This window comes from Rhododendron vialii, chromosome 2a (assembly GCF_030253575.1).
Source record: "Rhododendron vialii isolate Sample 1 chromosome 2a, ASM3025357v1".
NCBI classification, from domain to species: Eukaryota; Viridiplantae; Streptophyta; class Magnoliopsida; order Ericales; family Ericaceae; genus Rhododendron; species Rhododendron vialii.
Window position 1 is genome coordinate 32,231,282 of NC_080558.1, and position 19,697 is coordinate 32,250,978.

The 19,697-nt window shown below is 41.2% G+C and overlaps 1 long non-coding RNA gene across 1 annotated transcript; it reads right to left on the bottom strand.

Annotated features, from left to right (window-relative positions):
- Window positions 1–14,698: 14,698 nt before the first annotated feature.
- Window positions 14,699–16,860, bottom strand: LOC131316047 (uncharacterized). Its single transcript, XR_009196983.1, has 3 exons — window positions 16,804–16,860; window positions 15,855–15,900; window positions 14,699–15,673 (listed from the first exon to the last, which is right to left on the bottom strand). It is a non-coding gene; the product is annotated as an uncharacterized LOC131316047 (long non-coding RNA).
- Window positions 16,861–19,697: the final 2,837 nt, after the last annotated feature.

The window sequence follows — 19,697 nt, forward strand, 5'->3', positions numbered from 1 at the left end:
TTGCTTCCTGGATGGGTACTCTGGCTACAATCAAATTGAGGTAGCCATGGAGGATCAGGAGAAGACCACCTTCACGTGTCCTTATGGTACGTTTGCCTACCGTCGCATGCCCTTTGGCTTGTGCAATGCTCCCGGAACCTTTTCAAGGTGCATGATGGGGAATTTTTAGCGACATGGTAGAGAAGATCGTGGAGGTGTTTATGGATGACTTTTCAGTTTTCGGAGATTCGTTTGACGAATGCCTCGAGAACTTGGGAAAGGTTTTGCAACGGTGCGAGGAGAAACAGCTTGTGCTTAATTGGGAGAAGTGCCACTTCATGGTGACCCAAGGAATTGTGTTGGGACACATTGTCTCATCCAAAGGTATTGAGGTGGACAAGGTGAAGATTGATTTGATTGCGAATTTGCCTTCTCCTAAGACTGTCAAGGATATCCAGTCTTTCTTAGGTCACGCCGGTTTTTACCGGCGTTTTATTAAGGATTTCAGTGCCTTCTCCCGACCGTTGTGTTAGTTGTTGTCGAAGGATACACCCTTTGTGTGGTTCGACGCGTGTGAGGAGGCATTCAATACATTAAAGTGGAGTCTCACTACTCCGCCGATTGTTCAGCCTTCGGATTGGAGTTTGCCCTTTGAGTTGATGTGTGATGCCTCCGACTATGCAGTCGGAGCGGTTTAAGGGCAGAGGCGAGGGAAAGATCCCTGCGTCGTTTATTATGCGAGCAAGACGCTGAATGAGGCGCAGATGAACTATAACACCACCGAGAAGGAATTGCTCGAGGTGGTATTTGCCTTAGACAAGTTTCGGTCCTACTTGGTAGGGTCGCAAATTGTGGTTTTTACTGATCATGCGGCTTTGAAATACTTAATGACCAAGCAGGATGTGAAGGCTCGACTTATCCGGTGGATTCTTTTGCTACAAGAATTTCACATTGTCATTAAGGATAAGAAAGGGGTTGAAAATGTAGTGGCCGACCACCTGTCTCGTCTGGAGTTTGAGGACCCCACCTCTCATCTCCCCTATGTGGATTCATTCCCGGACGAGCAGTTATTTGCTGCTAATGCGTGCCCATGGTTTGCAGATATCGCCAATTATTTGGTGACTGGGCAAATTCCACCCTATTGGTCCACAGCTGAGAAGCAGCGATTTTTGAGAGAGGTCCGGCAATATATCTACGATGATCCATATGTGTTCAAGTATTGCGCGGACCAACTTTTGCGTCGGTGTGTCCCCGACACTGATCAAAGGGGAATTTTAGAGTTTTGTCACACCGAGGCGTGCAGAGGTCATTTCTCCGCAAAGAAGACCGCCGCCAAGGTCAGTGAGTGTGGTTTCTTTTGGCCGAGTCTATTTAAGGATGCGTACGTCTTTTGTAAGTCGTGTGATCGGTGTCAGAAATTAGGTAAAATTGGCTCGCGGAATATGATGCCCCTTCAGAACATTTTTGTGATAGAGGTTTTCGATTGTTGGGGCATTGATTTCATGGGTCCGTTTCCGGGGTCATACGGTTATGAGTACATCCTCTTAGCGGTGGATTATGTTTCCAAGTGGGTTGAGGCAATTCCCACTAAGACCAGTAATTCTAAGGTCGTGCTGGAGTTCTTACGAACTAATATTTTGTCAAGGTTTGGCATGCCACGTGCCATTATCTCTGATCAGGGCACGCATTTTTGCAATAGGTCTTTTGGGGCATTAATGAGTAAGTACGGCATCTCTCATAAGGTGTCTACAGCTTATCACCCCCAAACCAACGGTCAGGCTGAGCTAGCGAATCGCGAGATTAAGGGGATTCTAGAGAAGACCGTGAACCCGAATAGGAAGGATTGGTCACTTCGGTTGACCGATGCTTTGTGGGCCTACCGCACTGCTTACAAGACCGTGTTAGGTGCTTCACCCTACCGGCTCGTTTATGGTAAGGCATGCCACTTGCCTGTTGAGATGGAGCATAAGGCCTATTGGGCCATTAAGTCATTGAACACGCGATTGCCAGAGGCGAGTGCCCATAGGAAGCTCTAGTTGTGTGAGCTTGAGGAGATTAGGAATGACGCGTATGAGAGCGCGAGTATTTGTAAGGCTAAGGTTAAGGCATATCATGATAGGAATATTCAGCGCAAAACCTTTACTATTGGTCAGAAAGTGTTACTGTATAACTCGCGCCTTCATTTATTTCTCGGTAAGTTGAAGTCCCGGTGGGATGGTCCCTACGTTGTGCATAAGGTGTATCCGAATGGTTCGGTAGATGTTTGTGACCCCAAGAATAACAATGTTTCCAAGGTTAATGGGTAGCGTCTAAAGCCATTTTTGGAATATGTGGAAGTAGGTGAACCTGATGAGATTTTGGTCGATCCTGTTTATTCGGACGACCCTGTTGTGTAGTCATTGGGCTACGTTCCGACGTGTAGCTTTCGCGTACCACTGTCTTCACTAAGAAGTGGACCCGGCCCCTAGCAATAGGGGTACCCATCATTGACTTGGGTTTTGGGCACAATATTTGTATACTTGTTCTTTTATTTCTTGTTAAGCATTAAAATTTAAAAAAAAAGAAATTTGGAAAAGGAAAAAAAATTAGCATAATGGTCTGGTATAGCCACCTGGTCGAAGCTATGTATGTAGTACTTAGGAGGTTGGGTCTGACGGCAGGCGCGTAGTTAGCAGCGAGAATTCTGTCTGAACCATCTGATTTCAATGTCCAAACTCTGTGGAGATTGCTTCACAAACGGAGTGGTGGGTAAGGAATCTGGCAGCCCTAGAGGGAGTGACAGCCTATTAGATGATGGTACCACTTCTCAAGATATCGTTGAATCCTATGCATATTATCCTTCCAACAAATAGGGAAACACAGTCTTTGGCCAGGGAGAAAAGTAGTACTCGTGTCTTTCGCGTGAAGAAAGTGGATGATTTTTTGCTTTCCTTTTATTTCTTTATTTATTTATTTCTTTTAGTTATTTTTCTTGCTGTCTTGGAGGCTAACATTTTGCAGGTTGTTCGATCCAAGTTGGGGGGTCTCCCTCTCTCTATAGTTTACTCTGCTTAGCCCCTCCTTTTCGAGGTGATATCTCTCCTCTCTTTTATGTTTCTGTCCTGTATTTATTTTTTTATGCTTTCAATGCGGACATTGAATAGTTCAAGTTGGAGGGGGAGATCACTTTGTTCGTTATTTTGTTAAAAAAATAAAAAATAAATAAAAAATAGTAGGATTCTTTTTGCATGAGACTTGAAGGCTGTTGAGATTGGCTCTTAGTTGATTGAGTTTGTGATGTGATAGTCATTGTTTTGATATTGTGGTGGCATAGTAGTTCTTTTAGTAGCCTGTCGCGAAAAATCTGTCATGGCATGTATTTTTAGCACATTTGCACTTCACGTCTGTTTGGGCTTTGGTTGCTTGTGAGCTGTGACTTGATTATTCTTGATGGCTAGTTTAGTAGAGACTGATGCCCCATGTGAGTTTAGAGCCTTATCTTTTCTTGGAGCGATGTCAAATAAACTCTTGTTTGTCACGAAAAAAGTAAATTCGTTGTTGATCTCATTATTTTTGTCATCAAGTGTTGGAAATGTATTGAATTGCCTACTTATCTCTTGGATTTGGAAAGTTGCATGGTTGTGTTGCCCATTGGAGAGGATTATAGGCCATCTTTGCTATTTAGAGCCAGTTCGTTTCTTCATTCACACATTTATCACTTATGAACCAATTTGAGCCTCATGCATACAGCCTTTTTCTTGTTGAGCTCCACTATCTATATTGTGTCTTGAGAATGGTTAGTTAATGATGTGAAGGTGAATTTTTGAGAAGAGGATGAGTAGAGTTGTGAATTGAGTTTTGATTGACTGGTGATCTTTTCCATTCAAAAAAAAAAAGAGAAAAAAAAAAAGAGCAAAAAGGGAAGACACCATATTATTGTGAAAATAGTACCTGTTCTAAGTGTGAGTTTGTGTTAAAGGTAGGAAAGAGAGATGTGGCGGAGTTGAAAAAAAAAAAGAGAGAAGAAAACGAGGGCACGCATCGTTGTATTTGCCCTATGTGAGTTGTGGTTAGCCTATTCTCGGACACTTGAATTCTCACCTAGCCTTGAAATATTTTCCCTAACCTGATGTTGTAACCCGAATTGAAGTCCTATTTGATCCTATGGGCAATGGGCTGTAAATTGGTGGATAGAGAGAATTTTCAATACTTGACATTCTGTTCATGAGATCGTGTGTCCAATATAAAGAGCTTTCTTTTCGTGTCATTGTGTGCGGAGTATTTTGCTTTCATTTACATGACGTCTGCCCGCACATATTGAGAGTAATATGCACATTGTTTCGAGTGATTTCATTTGTTGAGTGCATGACACGGTGAGATTTGAAGTCGAGACTCGGTCCAGAGAGAACTTTTGGTTATTTTTCACTTGTAACCGAAGCCCTTGTTCACACACGCTGAGTATCGGTGCCATGACTTATTTTTCTGACTTGATAGTATCTAGAACTGCTTATGCCCGTTATCTCTTTGCGATGGCTTCATGTTCTTTGTTTGGGTATCATTGAGCTGTCTTACGGTTTTCGAATTTCATGTGAAAGGATTCTTAGTGTTTTGTGGGTAATCACTGCTGAAAACCCTCACGAGACTTTACTCGTCCTACTGGGGCCACCCAGGGGTTTAAAAGATCTATCCCTTAGTTAGTTGTTTTATTTGTTTTTCTTGTCTTTGCTAGGGACTAGCAAAGTGTAAGTTGGGGGGGGTGTGATAAGCGCGTAAATGTTCACATTAGCGCCCCTTAATTTATCTTTGTTAAGTCCATTTATATTGTTACTCGGAGCTTAATGCGTAATTTATGTGTTGTAGGTATTTCAAGTTTATAACGCGTTAATGGACGACATTGATTACGAACCGATCAAATCACAAGGAACATCAAGACAGGTAGCATAATATCCAATGTACTGGATTGGGCCTTTTTAATATTGGCCATTAGTACAACGTGGTCTTGAAAGTTGGATTAGTAGGAAGTAGTGCAATTGAGGTGGGCCCAAATTAATTGGTTAACTAAGGGATTGGAATAGAGTTGTTTGACTGGGGTGGAAGCATGGCCCACAGTTTTACACGTACAAGAAGGGTTTTTAGGTATGCTCTTCTCATCACTTATAAAAGGACGACGAAAGGACGGGGCTGGATATCTTTTTCTGGGACTCCCGTACGACTTCCATTATTTTTTTACAGAAGAAAAAGAAACAGAGGAAAACAGGACAGGGAGCCGCGAGGAGAATCAAGGAACGGGGCTGCCATCTTGATTTCTTTGGTTCCGAGTATTGTTTAGTTTTCTTTGGATATTTTGTTCCTTTCAAGTTATTTAAAGTTTTGTTTAATTATTCGCACTTTAATAACTCGTTTTAATTTTTGTTCTTTATTAAAGTTATTCGTTGGTTCTCGTTTGATTTAGATCTTTTAATTATTATTTTTTTCATCTCACATATTAAAAAGCATGATTAATTCTAGGGTTTTATTCCTTTTATTTTTAATAATGAGTGAGTAGTTTTTCTGAGATTTGGTCGTTGGGTAAAGGCGCATCGCGACCTAATTAGGATTCGTCTCGCAGTTTTTCCGTACATTAATTTTATTAAATAATTTTAGTTGGTGAAAACTACGTCCGTTGGACGAATCCGAGGCATTGTCGGGACTCATGTGAGCGGGAACGGGGGACCAAAACCTGTTCGTCGTTGTGTATGGGACCGACAACCGTAGGATTCGCATTCTTCGGAGTTTCCAATTCTCCCTAAAATTTAACCATTTTAGAACTTTAAAAAGTGAGTGGATTCTGATTGGGTAGCGAGCGCTGGATTCCCTATGATCGTGCCTCTCTTTTTAATTATTTGAGCAAGTTATCTGTTAGTATTAGTTTATTAATCAACTAAAAGACAAAGGGTGGCTACCTAAGAGCTATTTTTAATTCTACAACCCGAGTTTTCACAGCACACATTTCACCGTCCTTAGTGGATTCGACTCCGGTCTTACCAGATATTGTGCTACGTCGGTCTCCGCCCTACGCTTGGGGCAACCCATTAATTTAGGACTAGGAATCTGTTAAGCACTTGGAAAGATCGTAATGAACGTTGGCATATCTACGAGTTGATTATTATCCATTGGTTGAACTATATCCTCATTTCTTCTTCCTTTTGCACTTGTCATCGTATTTATACATAGAATTAGTAAAGATTTTTCTACTGGGTTTGTGTAGCTCAACCCAATCTTTCTTTTCAGGACAAAATGCTAGACAATAGCTCGCATGCAATGTGTGCTTGGAAATGAAAGGCTTTTTGGAAGTTAACCTCATTTAGTTGCTTAGGCATCTTTGTAATGACTCCTTTTTGACAGAGATGTATTTGTAACTTATCTTTTTAATCCTTTGACTAAATGTTTGCAATATTTTAGACATGTTCATACTTGTATCTAGTTAATTTTGGCCGTGGTGCCAAGGTTGTAATTATCTAATCTTGGGGACTCAGTTTGTAAATTAAACTGGTGGGAAACTCCTTTGGCTAATTATATGAGATATGCGAGGATCTTTTATTGAAATGGCTTATTTATTCATGTTGAAAATTGAGGGCATGACAAATTGGTATCAGAGCAACCAGGTTTGAATACTTTGAGACCGTGGGGAGACTTCTAGTCTCATGGGTTCAAAAAAGTCATGCCTTTTGCATATCACATGTGTGCTTGTGTGCATTGACATTACTTGGCTTACGTGGCATTGCATTTCAATATAGTAGAGTGGCGTAGAGTTGTTTTGACCCGTGTTGGGATAGTTGGGGGCCTAGACCTCATGAAATGATGTTATTGATAAACCTTTCTTTCTTATAACTTGTAGTAAGATGCCTCCGAGAATGCATGCTAGAGCAGGTGAGGCTGAAAGTCGGGGTGATTGTGGTCGTGGCTGAGAGGCGCCAATTGAGGATGAGGTTAGTCAGCATGGGGAGAATCCGAATGGGAATCTGGGGGAAGGGGCCAGACGTGGTCAAAGAGAGGAAGTCCCATTCGTCCAAAATCCTTTCGCTAGGGATTTTGTTGCGGCTCTGGCGGCTGCAAATCTTCTAAACCATGCTGCTAAGGAAAGTGCGAACAGTTGTGCATTGTCAGTAATGAGGGAATTCAGTCGAAGAAATTCACCTACGTTCGACGGGACAAGCAGTGACCCTCTTGTAGCCGACCACTGGCTAGCTCAAATCTGAAAACTTTTCAGGGCACTCAAGATTACGGAGGATGACTTGCGGGTGAATATAGTGGTCGTTCAATTAACAGGGGAAGCAAATGAGTGGTGGGAGTTAGTCTTAGAATCGAGGAAGGATGCTAGGAGAGCGGCAAGGATCGCGGCTCAAGCGAATGAGCCAGATGTTGAGAACATAATTTGGGCCGAGTTCGAGGTGCTCTTCGAGGAGCAATACTTTCCGAAAACTAGTCGTGATCAATTGAGAGATGAATTTGAGAAGCTCGAGCATGGGGATATGATGGTGTCAGAGTATGCTTTAAAATTTCAATCATTGTCCCGTTTCGCACTAGAGTTGGTGGCTACGGAGGAGAGAAAATGTAGGAGGTTCAAGAAGGGTTTGCATGAAACTATGAAGAGGATGGTAATAGCACAACGTAAAGGGAGATTTGCCGATGTTGACGAGTGCGCAAGAAGCATTAAGATACCTAAGGAGGCACCCAAGAATCCTAAGGTTTAGGAACCACGGCAACCAATGGGGGGTATAAGCTCTTCATTAGGGAGTTCTGGTAGTCAGGGGAGGAAGAGACAAAGAGATCAAATGTCGACTTCACAGGGTCCGTCAAACTTTAGGCCACCATCTTCTTTGTTTGGGACTCGGGGAGTTTCCAATAGACCTCCGATCGTATGTCACGAGTGTGGTCAAGTGGGGCACATTTGTGCTTAGTGTCCGCGGCTTTTGGGTACATGCTTTACTTGTGGGAAGGTCGGTCATTTTGCGAGGAATTGCCTGCGTGGGGAAGGGGGCACGAAGCGAGTCTAGTTCGGTGCAGCAGTCGAGGGGGGGACAACGTTCTAGTCGGCAATTGTTTCGGGGTAATCAGAGGCAGCAACAGTCTCACTTTCATCAGACCACGTCAGCTTAGGGATCTCAGGCTGAGAGAGGAGCGAGTTCTTCGACACCTACTTAGGGTTCCGGTCAACGGGATGGACATGTTCAGAGTCAGATGACACAGGGAAGGGCTTTTGCTATCACTTTTGCTATTCCGCCTCCACCACCTCTTGTTACTTCTTAGACCCCAGAAACTTCGGTTGTGAGGGGTACATTTCTATTGTTTAACTCTTTTGCTAGAGTACTCTTTGATTCTGGAGCATCGCATTCATTCATTGCTCCATCTTTTGCTTGTGCTTTGAAATTAGAAATCGAAAATATTAGTCCCCCATTGTTCGTTGAGACACCTATAGGAGGTAGATCACCATTAGATCCTATGTGCCGGGATTGTGAGTTTGTCATCCGAGATTGTCATTTTACCTTTGACTTCATCGTGCTGAATATGTCAAGGTTCGACCTTATTCTGGGAATGGATTGGTTGTCTACATTTCACGCTACCATAGATTGAATCACGCGTCGGGTCCGTATTTATCCGTCTGGGGATACTTGTTTTGAGTTCCTTAGGGAGCGTCGGGAACCGTTAGAACCGTATTTGTGTGGGTCTCGGGAGCAAGAGTCGATGTATGCCTTACTAGCGAGTTTGACCGTAGATGAGGATGTATCCGCACGTTGGGAGTTACCTCTTGTTGTTTGTGATTTTTCGGACGTGTTTCTGAAGGAGTTACCCGGTTTACCACCCGAGAGAGAAATTGAATTTTTTATTGATTTGCTTTCTGGTATTGCTCCTATTTTCGTACCTCCTTATCGCTTCGCGCCTGCCGAGTTGAGAAAATTGAAGACTCAATTGCAAGAATTGGAGGATTTGGGTTTTATCCGTCCGAGTATGTCACCGTGGGGAGCACCGGCATTGTTTTTCTAAGATTGACTTGAGGTCCGGTTACATCAGTTGAGAGTTCGGATGGAAGACATTTCTAAAATCGCTTTTCGTACACTTTATGGCCACTGCGAATTTGTTGTTATGCCCTTTGGATTGACGAACGCACCAGCAACTTTCATGGACTTAATGAACCGTATCTTCCGTGCTTATCTTGATCATTTGTGGTCATTTTTGTGGACGATATTCTTATCTATTCGCCTTCGGAGGAAGAACACCAATCTCACCTTTCTATCATTCTTGAACTCTTGAGAGAACACCGTTTGTATTCTAAGCTTAGCAAGTTGCTTGCGACCTTAAAGTGTGTTCCAATAAGAATGCCCCAAGCATAGGGCTGGGTCGGTTGAAAGCATAATAATACTCGGAAGTCCGGGGTCAAATCCATAGGGAGCGCATCCATAACTTGGTTCAGAGATTAGCTTGCGTAGAGAATTTTGGCATTAGGACCGCCAACCAAACTTTGGCGTTGAGACGGCCAACTGAGAATTTTAGGTGAATGGCTACTTAACTTAACTACGGCTTTTTAACTGGAGATTTAAACTAAAGGCTAGGTTTAGGGATAATCAACACCCATAACACAAAGGTAACCTTATTCTTCTCTTTTTTTTAACGGAGGAGCTAAACATGTCTAAGGTTCTTTTGAGACATTTAAACAAACACATGGAGGGACATAGCTCCAAGCATCAAATGTGACAAGAAGTGTAACCCTTGCCTACATTTGATCAAAGAGATTCACCTCTAAGTTTTGATACATAAAATGAACCCTACTACATGCTTAAACTAGAAAATGAAGATTTACAAGAGAAGAACAAGAAATACCCATGGTTACGGGATGCTAACCATCCCACAACCTAGCCTTGCTACACTACTCACACATATTGCAAGGAGATAGGAAAAGATCAAGGGTAAACATGAGGAAAATACTAAACATGGATTAAATGCAAAATAAACACAAGATCCTCGAAGAGGAGAAAATTCCTTACAACTTTAATGAAGGTGAAATGCTTCGAAATTGAACGGATTGTACCTAAAAACCCTCCTCAAAACTTGAATGAGGAGAGAGGTGGGAGCTTAAGCTTTAATGGAGGTAGAGAGAGAGTGCAAAAATTCCATATGCCTTGGAATCAGGTTTAAGTTGGTATATATACTCCCTTTACAAAATAATTACAAAAATTCCATTAAAAAGTTCGCGCGCAGACAACGGATATTGATACCCCTAAAAGAGGTATCGATACCTCTTCTCTCCCTGGACAGCATGCTTCCTGGTATACCCAGTGTTGGGGATATTGATACCCCATGTTTCACTGGCTGGTTATGGCTATTTTCTTCTTTCTTTCAGTCTTTAAGAGCCTCGAACCTTCCTTCCATGCTTTGATTTCTTCATTTGAGATTTGGGGAGGGATTTCTAATGTGCCACATGTATTCGAATGCTTCTGGATTCCTCCGAGGATTATTGGGAGCCTTGGAAATGTCCTTTTTGCTTCGATTATCTACTTTCCAATAAAAGCACAACTTACGCGCAAAATCAACTAGAAACAAGTATAAAACGCTTGCAAAAGCAAAAAAATGGGATAGATAAGCCCCATTATTTATACTATTTAGGGCTTATCACAAGTGCGTGTTTTGGTTGTCCGAAGTCAAGTTTTTAGGTCACGTTGTGTCAAAGGATGGGGTGTCCGTTAATCCGGGGAAGATAGAGTCCGCAATGAATTGGCAACAACCGAAGAATGTATTCGAGATTCGTAGTTTCTTGGGCTTGGCCGGGTACTACCATCGTTTTGTCCTTGATTTCTCTCGCCTAGCGGCTCCGATAACTTGATTGACTCGTAAGGGACTCGTTTTGTTTGGAGTGACGCGTGTGAGATGACCTTTTGAGGAATTGAAGAGAAGGTTGACTACTGCACCGGTTTTGGTTGTGCCCGAATGAGGAGTCAGTTATTCCATGAATTGTGACGCTTCGAAAGAGGGATTGGTACGCGTGTTGATGCAATTGGGACGAGTGGTGGCGTATGGATCGTGACAACTAAAAACTCACGAACGGAATTACCCTACCCATGACTTTGAAATTGTGGCCGTTGTTTTTGCTTTGAAAAGTTGGTGTCATTATCTTTACGGTGAGAAGTTCAAAGTCTTTTCCGATCATAAGAGTCTAAAATACTTGTTCTCTCAAAAGGAGCTTAATTTGCAACAATGCCACTGGATGGAACACTTAGAAGACTACGATTTTGAGTTTTAATATCATTCGGGTAAGGCGAACGTGGTAGCGGACGCATTAAGTAGAAAGTCGACACACCTTGCGAGTTTAGAAGTCCACGAGTGGAAAATGATTAACGATTTAGGCTCCTATGCGTTGCATTTTGAAGAGGTTCGAGAGGGAGTCACTTTGAGCAACTTGACCATTCAATCAACGTTGTTGACTCAAGTAGTTGAGGCTCAACAACAAGACGAAGAAGCGGGGAAATTTCGCACCAAATTTCTTAGTGGAAATGCTCGAAAGGGGTGGATGATACACACTACAACACGAACAATCTATTGCGAGGAACATATTTCGTCGATAAATCATAAATTTTCTCGTTGAATGTATTAGGGAGGAAAATTTTTGTCGCTAACTTTCCTCGCTAAAACGTTGTCGCAGAAGCTTACAGCGAGGAAAATCAATTTCCTCGTAAATTGTTGACGATTTGAGAGGAAAAAATTCCTCAACAAAAATGGTTTGCTAGAAAAAAGTCCTCACCAACAATGCAAAATTCCTCGCCCAAACCGTATATAGGACATGAATGAAAATACTAGGCAAGGAAAAAAATTCCTCGCCAAAAATGGTATGTGAGGAAAAAAGTTCTCGCCAAAAACGCAAAATTCCTCGCGTAAACACTAGACATGACATGAATGAAAATAATAGGCAAGGAATAAATTCCTCACTGCCAAAGTAATTTCCTCGCAAAAAGCGGCTTATTGTAGGCTTCCAGAGACAAATTTTTTCCTCGCTAATGTTACATATACGCAACAAAATAATTCCTTGCAAGCAATGAATATTTCTCCTTGCAAACATTTTTATATATTCCCTGCTCACATTTAGAATCTATCACCACCTCATACAACCATGGACAATCATAACCATAAATAGCAACATTCTATTAGCTTTCAAGTAAACAAATTGTCATTACTATGAAACATTAGCCAAATTCTTTCAACTACATAATAATGGCATCATTGTTCAAACCATCAAAACAAAGTTTAGCCCCAGAAAAGAAAATATCAAGTTTACCACTACTTATGCTCTAGGATTCTCAAAAAGCATCATGGATCTTTCCAAAATACTACACCACCTCAGGGCCAACTTTTGCAATGTATCGTTCTTTGAATTCCATCTCCCACAGCCACGACCTCCAAAAAGAACATCGATCTTACACGCCGCCAAGAAAAAAAATAGTAAACATATCAAATAAAGTAAGAAGCCATCAAATATGCAGTTATATATTTATATTCACACTTGCACAATATGAACAACACAAAAGATTCATAAGGGAAATTATAATGCCACGATAGATTCTTTTAGGGCTACGAATTTTACTTCCTATTTACTGTTATACCCTCTTTGGTATAGGCACTTTCTATTTTCCCAGATCATGTAGAGACACTTTCTTCTTCTTTTTGATGGAATTGTACAGGCACTTTCACTCGTTTATGCTTCTTCCAATTCTGTTTATGCTTCAGAACTTTTTCCTGTTACTGCACAGTACACATCAAACCCACTTTTCTCTCCTTCTCTCTTTCTCTGTTTTTGTCTCTTTCTCCAAGACTCTAACCAGACAATATCTCTCTCTGTTTCTGTCTCCATGTCCAAGACTCTAACCCAGACAAGAAGAGCCATCTCTTCCAAGATCCAATTTCCAGTATAAATGCATGTAATAGCAGCAAAGTTAAAAATACTTCTGTCATTTTAAAGTAAACTCAAAATCATAACCTTTTCCTCAAACAACAAAAGGAGCAAAACATTACACGGCCCAATTTTCTCACATCTCACTCTAAAATTGATTCCATTCCAAGAACGGCAATGACAATCTTAGATGTCAAGCACCACCAATAAAGTTCTTGATGAGATCTAATATTCCGCGGGTGAAGAGGTTGGATTCAGCCTCTCCATCGGAGAATGGCCATGAATTAAACAAATGCAATCTATCGAAGAGAGAAGAAGAATGTACAAGGAAAGTAATGAGGGACCAGAGGTATGAGAAGTGGGTCTGTAATTGGGGGCAAAGCTATCAGAGATCAAAAAAAAGTCGTGGCATTAAAAGAAAGGGTCGTGGCGTTAGGGGTACCCATTGCATAATCCTAAATAACACCACGAGTAAAGAAACATAGTGAAGAAACTGGCAAGACTCAACCACTGTTCTGCAGTTGCATTCCAAGAATGAGCAAAAAGTGCATAAAAAATACTAAATTGATTGTTATCGAACCACCTTTGTAATATAATTAGCTAGGAAAGGGAAAACAGTGGCATTAAGTCTTTTATCAAAAGCACTTCAATCAAAGCCCAACACGAAGCTGAAAATACCTTCACACAACGGAGTTCCTAGTGCGCCAAAGACATCGAAAATTTTAACTAAGCTTAGTCATCATCAAAACTGAAACTAGTGTAGCTATACGATGCCGGAGAGATTGGCACGCATTTTTTGGCCCCTCACGAAACAACTTAGAATCTTGGGATAAGTAGTGATCTAAGCAGCACAGACACTTCTGAGGTGTCATGTTCATGTCAGACACAAAAACAAAGAAACACCCATTGGACACCCCCAAAAACCAATGGACAAAAGTAAAAAAGTGTCATTATTTTAGAATTAGATCATAGACCTCACTCTTTGGAATTAACTTACAATCTGGATAAGTCAAGGGGATGGCATCACCTAACATAAATGAGATCTCCTCTCTGTAAGATCGCTTCATGGTAAAGGCAATTGTGAACTTACTGTAACCAGATAAGGATGGGTAAGCAAACTGGATTAAGTGATCCATGATCGCAAGATAGAGCAGGTCAATCTCATTAACAAGAGGGTAAGGCTCGGAAAAGTGATGTGAAGCAATGATTAACCTAGGATACGGATTTTGGGCATCAGTGACTTGGGGACAAGGTGTCCACATTTGAATGAGAAATCTACTATACAAGCGAAATACACGTTGAGTAACATTCAACAAACAAATAATAAAAACCAACACCAAAACTATTACTCATACTCATCTCGCCATTGGTCAAATCCAAGAACAAAGAGAAAACCAGGTTGGTAGAGCCAACATACCAATCTGGAAAAGCAGAAACTATAACAGCAAACATGAGGTACAAACTAATACTAAGAACTGCTTAAAACAAGCCCAATGAACTTCTGATGTACGATATCAGCTCAAGCAACACCAACTCTCAGAAAGTAGTTGAAACTTAATAGCTCCTTCATCAAACTTCTTCCCCTTTTGAACTATTGCTACAAGTAGTTAAGAGTTTTGGTTTTTTTTTTTTTTGCTTCAATAGTTCAACCTTACCTTTTCTATCATGAAAAACTAGATAGCTTTAATAAGTTACAAAGTGCGGACATGGACAAAAAACATCTCAATCCTAACACTTCTTGGAAGTTCAACTAAATCCACTAATTGCATGAATATATAAAACAAAAAATTGCACCAAATCTGTCAATCAACCATTCCATTACTTATATATGAGTTTATTGAAAAGAGTTTGAAAAGGATAAATGAATTCTACTAACCAGTCAATCATTAGACAATGTTTTAGCACTCCCAACATGTCCAGTGTACCCTTTTTCAATGAGAAACTTTATCATGCTAGCATTTATCTTCTGCTGCTGCCTATTTGCCTCCAAAAGCTTCTCTATGGTCTCATTTTGTGCCTCTTAACTTCATCTCGAGGCGTGATACATATTCATGGGTCGTGGCAGATTCAGATGTGGTCCTAATAGAGGAAGAAGGCCTCAACCCAAGTGCTTTCACATAACCTGATCTCTTCTTTAGCACCTTGACGGACATTTGCTCCCCTCATAATGGGGTAGCACCTTCCTGATTATGTTTAGCCTCTCCATGTATCATTTCCTCTTGCTATTTTTTATTGATTGAAAAAACACAAGTAAATTGAAACGTATAATGATTTAATATCCATAAAAATTACTTGATATATGACATTATACGTACATAGTTTAGTCTGGCATGCTAGAGCAATCCACTCGCCCGTGTCGCCATTATAGTTAGTGGATTTATAGAAGTCCAGCAATTTCGTAGTTGACCTTTTTCAGTTTGGAAATGGAAGGACCATTGAGTAATAAACGAGAAAGTGTGACTAAAACTTCCAAAACCCAAATCACATTAACCAAGAAAATATTATATCATGATACATATAGCATAGACAAGCATATACTTGGAAAAGATCCCTCCTGCAAGGAAACATAGAAACAACATTCAAATGCTACAATAGGATATCATTCTCTACATTGCGGATCAAACATCCATACAACCATCATGCAAAAATATAATCAACAATACTTAATATAACTTACCGTCGAACTTCTAAGAGCAACCACAAGTAAAATGTAGATGGGCAAAAAAGAATTACCATAACAGCAGGTTCATCAAGGTTCACAAGCTCAATAGACGATTCAATCCAAAAACCCGTCTTAACCTACAGTTGAAGAGCACTCATAAATGTTAATTCAATAAGCATAGATTGCACATACACTTTAGAGCCTATACAGATAAAGTCAAAGAATGTGTAGCTTCTTGAATATTTTCATATGAGCAATAAAGAGGATAAATGAATTTTGAGTTACATCCAACATCCACTCCTGCTTCAAGTTCACTACCAGGATAGAGTTGAGGATGACTACATGCTTCTCGTAATTGCATTACCTGCATAGAAGCATCACATTAGTTGGGTAACGCTAAAAAGCCATTCAAATGGTTCAAATACATTACAGGAACAAGTTAAGAGAAAACGAAGAAAGTCAAAATGCAAAGCAAATGCATAAAAATTGTCCTGGCCCTTTTTTTAAGCTTTTGCCTCAACCAGTTGTAATCCAAATCGAATGTCACAGTCACCTTCAAAAACATGCAAGTTAAAAATTACTTAAATAGAGGACATGTATATTATGTTCATGCACAAGCATAGTCTTCTTCAAATAAAGTGCAAATGCACTAAATTGGACAAAGAGAGTAACCCAACAGGAGGTTGGGCTTGACAATAGTGGTTCCTCCCACCCAACTGTCTAAATACTCTGAAGTCCTACCAAATTAGCATCTCTGAACATATTAACGATAACAAGTTAATAAAGTTAACAAAGTTAGTAGATTCACTGCCCCGTGACCATAAACAGCGAAGTAGAGTCATTAGACCTAATTGCCTATATAACATCAACCCTTATACAGTGAATACAAACACAGATTCAATCCATTAAAGGGACCCAAAACTTGAAAAGAAACGCAATTGACGTTGTTTATGATCCCCAACTAATAGAACTTGAGCATAACCCTCAACCCTCTAATAGGATCGAGAATACTGATTCTGCTTTGTGAAAATCATAAAACACTAATACGCACATGCCAAAATCCACGCCACATACAAAGATTCATACATACTAGTGACCAAAAATGATCAAAAAAATGCGAACCTGAAGTAAAAAAAAACTAGGGTTTATGCACTGGGTTTAGTTCCATGGCAAAATAATTTAGGGTTTACAAATTGGGGGTTGTACACCCGTATGTATAGCTATATGTATCTATACAATACCTATATACATGAATAGAGGTACATACCTGTTCGTCGTATCTTTCGCACGGTGTTGCGAGTCATGGGATCTGGTGCTCGCCTGCCGTTAAGACTGATGGTGCTTTAATGCTTGTTTGCCTCTGTCACGAAAAATCGTGGGAGAAGGAGGAAGGGGGCACTGGGGGATGGAGAGCGAGATAGAGGGAGATGAAGAAGGGAGAGAGAAGTCTCTCCATCGAGAGAGGAGGGATGGATCGATAGTTGGGAAAAACTGTAGTCAGAGACGGAGATTTTTTTAACTTGGGCATAATTATTTTAAACAATCATTCAACGACATATTTCCTCACCTTAGCATCCAAAAAAATCTCGCGGGTTTCTTTTGGCGAGGAAAAATGTAAATTCCTCACCATAAAGGATATTTGGGCAACAAAAATTATTTTCCTCGCCTATTATTATCTCATCATTTGGATTCTGTGAGGAAATTTGGTTTTCCTCGCAAATTGTTATTCTTTAGCGACAAAATCAAATTTCCTCACTACTTTTCCTTGCAATAGGTCATTCGTGTTGTAATGACATGCCGATCAAAGTTTGCGATACCAAGGAAACCTGTTCATACCCATTTCATGTCGAGAGGAAATTTTGAGAGAATTTCACCATTCACCGTTAGTCGTGCATCCGAGGGGAACAAAAATGTACCATGACTTGCGTAGACAGTTTTGGTGGCTAGGAATGAAAAGAGATGTTATTTTTGTGTCCAGATGCCTTACGTGCCGACAAGTGAAAGCCAAACATAAACGACCCATGGGGGAGTTATAACCATTACCAGTGCCCGAATGGAAGTGGGAGAACGTGACAATGGATTTCATTACCGGGTTACCGAAATCGCCGAGGGGGCATGATGCCATTTGGGTGATAGTTGATCGATTGACCAAGTCAGTGCATTTATTACCTATTCAGGTTACAGATTTGATAGATACGCTTAGCCGATTGTATATTCGCGAGATTATCCGTCTTCATGGGATTCCCTTTTCTATCGTGTCAGATTGAGATCCATGATTTACCGCGCACTTTTGGCAAAGCTTACAAGCCACTCTTGGCACCAATCGCTTGTTCAGTACCGCGTATCATCCTCAAACGGATGGGCAATCAGAGAGAATGATCCAAATTCTTAAAGATATGCTTTGGTCTTGTGTTATGGACTTTTGGGGTAGTTGGGAAGATCACCTACCGTTGGGCGAGGCTACGTTAGTAGGGCCGAAATTGATCCAAGAAAACTCTGAAAGTATGAGAGCAATTCGTCAACGTCTTCTTAAGGCACAAAGGAGAACCACCAAGCAAGTCAAAGTGATTCGTGTAGGGAGGTATTACCGAACAAGCTCAAATAGAGCCCGAACAAGTGGTATGTGGGGCCACGAAATAAATACGATAACATAAACCGCCTTGTAAGGCGGCGATCAGCGATATGGACCAATGATATGAGAAGTCATTGGTTCAGGCAGTCTGTTCGGTAGATAAAGGACAAAAGGCATGAGAAGTCATTAGTCCAAGTAATAGATAGAGACTAGTGGCATGTGAAGTCACTGGTCCAGGTGACCTGTTCGGTAATAAGGAGGCTGAACAGGGAAAGAACTCTTGAGAAAGTAGCCTTGAGTGCTAAAGCAGAAGGAACACTCTAGAAGGTTCCAGAATAGTGGTGTTCTGTAAGGAATGAGATCTCGAGAATTTAGGATCCAGAAAAGATACCCAACGGGAATGTTATGTTCGGCCAGTCTTGGAAAGGAGTCCTAAAAAGACTAAGGCAATAAATGGGCAAGGAAACGAGAATCCAGAAGATCCTAGGTTTCCTATACGTGATAGAAAACCTAGGGCAACAGGGATGCTTAGGCAACAAGCATATGCAAATCTATAAATATGAGGTAAACCTAGAAGTAAAAGGTACGCAAAAAGTTGCACTTATTCCACACTTTCCTACTGATAGTTAGGGTTTTCTGCCAGTACGTGATACTAATTTAGGCATCTCAGGGCCTTTGCCACAAAAGGCAAAGGTGCACTCACCTCTTGTCTGTTTTGCAGATTAGAGCTCCAACGATGAACTAGGGTTCTGGTGAGGAGTCATGAGTAGCTATTACACTCTTGTGCAGTTCAAAGCCTCTTTCGTTTTTCTCCACTTACAATTGGCGCCGTCTATGGGAAACGAAAGAGTTCTCTTTGAAAAACGACCATGGTGGAAGAAAATCCAACCACGCCGCTCAACCCAAAGAATTTGCTAGGTGGGGGAGGCGATAAATCCCCACTAGGGGCTCTGAGAAAGCTCGAAGGCAAACATGGGAGGAAGGCAAAAAGCAAGGGTAACCCCCTAACCATCCTGGATGGCTCCAAGAATAGGGAGGGCAAGACGACCACAGAGTCCACACAGAGGAGTAAATCCCACTGTGAAAGGGAATCAATTGCACACTCAAGAAGCGTGCACAACAGTGAAGACATCCTCGACAAAAAGAGGAAGAAAATCGAGGAGTTTGCTCGTTTGATCAAGAAATGAGAGCATGAGATTCAAGAGTTGGAACGGATTCGAGAACATCCTGAGGACTTTGGACTTTCAAGAAGAAATTCCAGGGGAGACAGACATGCTATGGTGAAATACAAGAAGGCTCCTTCACGAGGCAAAAGGAGCAGAAGCAGAAGTCCTACTCCTAGGCGGAATAAAGCTTCTCCACGAAAAAGAAGAAGCAGAAGTAAAAGCCAAACTCCATAATGGCGAAGGGCTTCTTCAAGAAAAAGAAGGAGCAGAAGCCGGAGTCTCACCCCTGAGGAGGGAAAGACTAGGAAACACCACAGGGATAGGTACGAGAGACCTGATTTTGATTGGAAAAAGGAACGCTCCCAATAAAATGAAGGAACGCGAGGAGGGGACCATGTCTGCACGAGAAGCAGCACGAGAAGC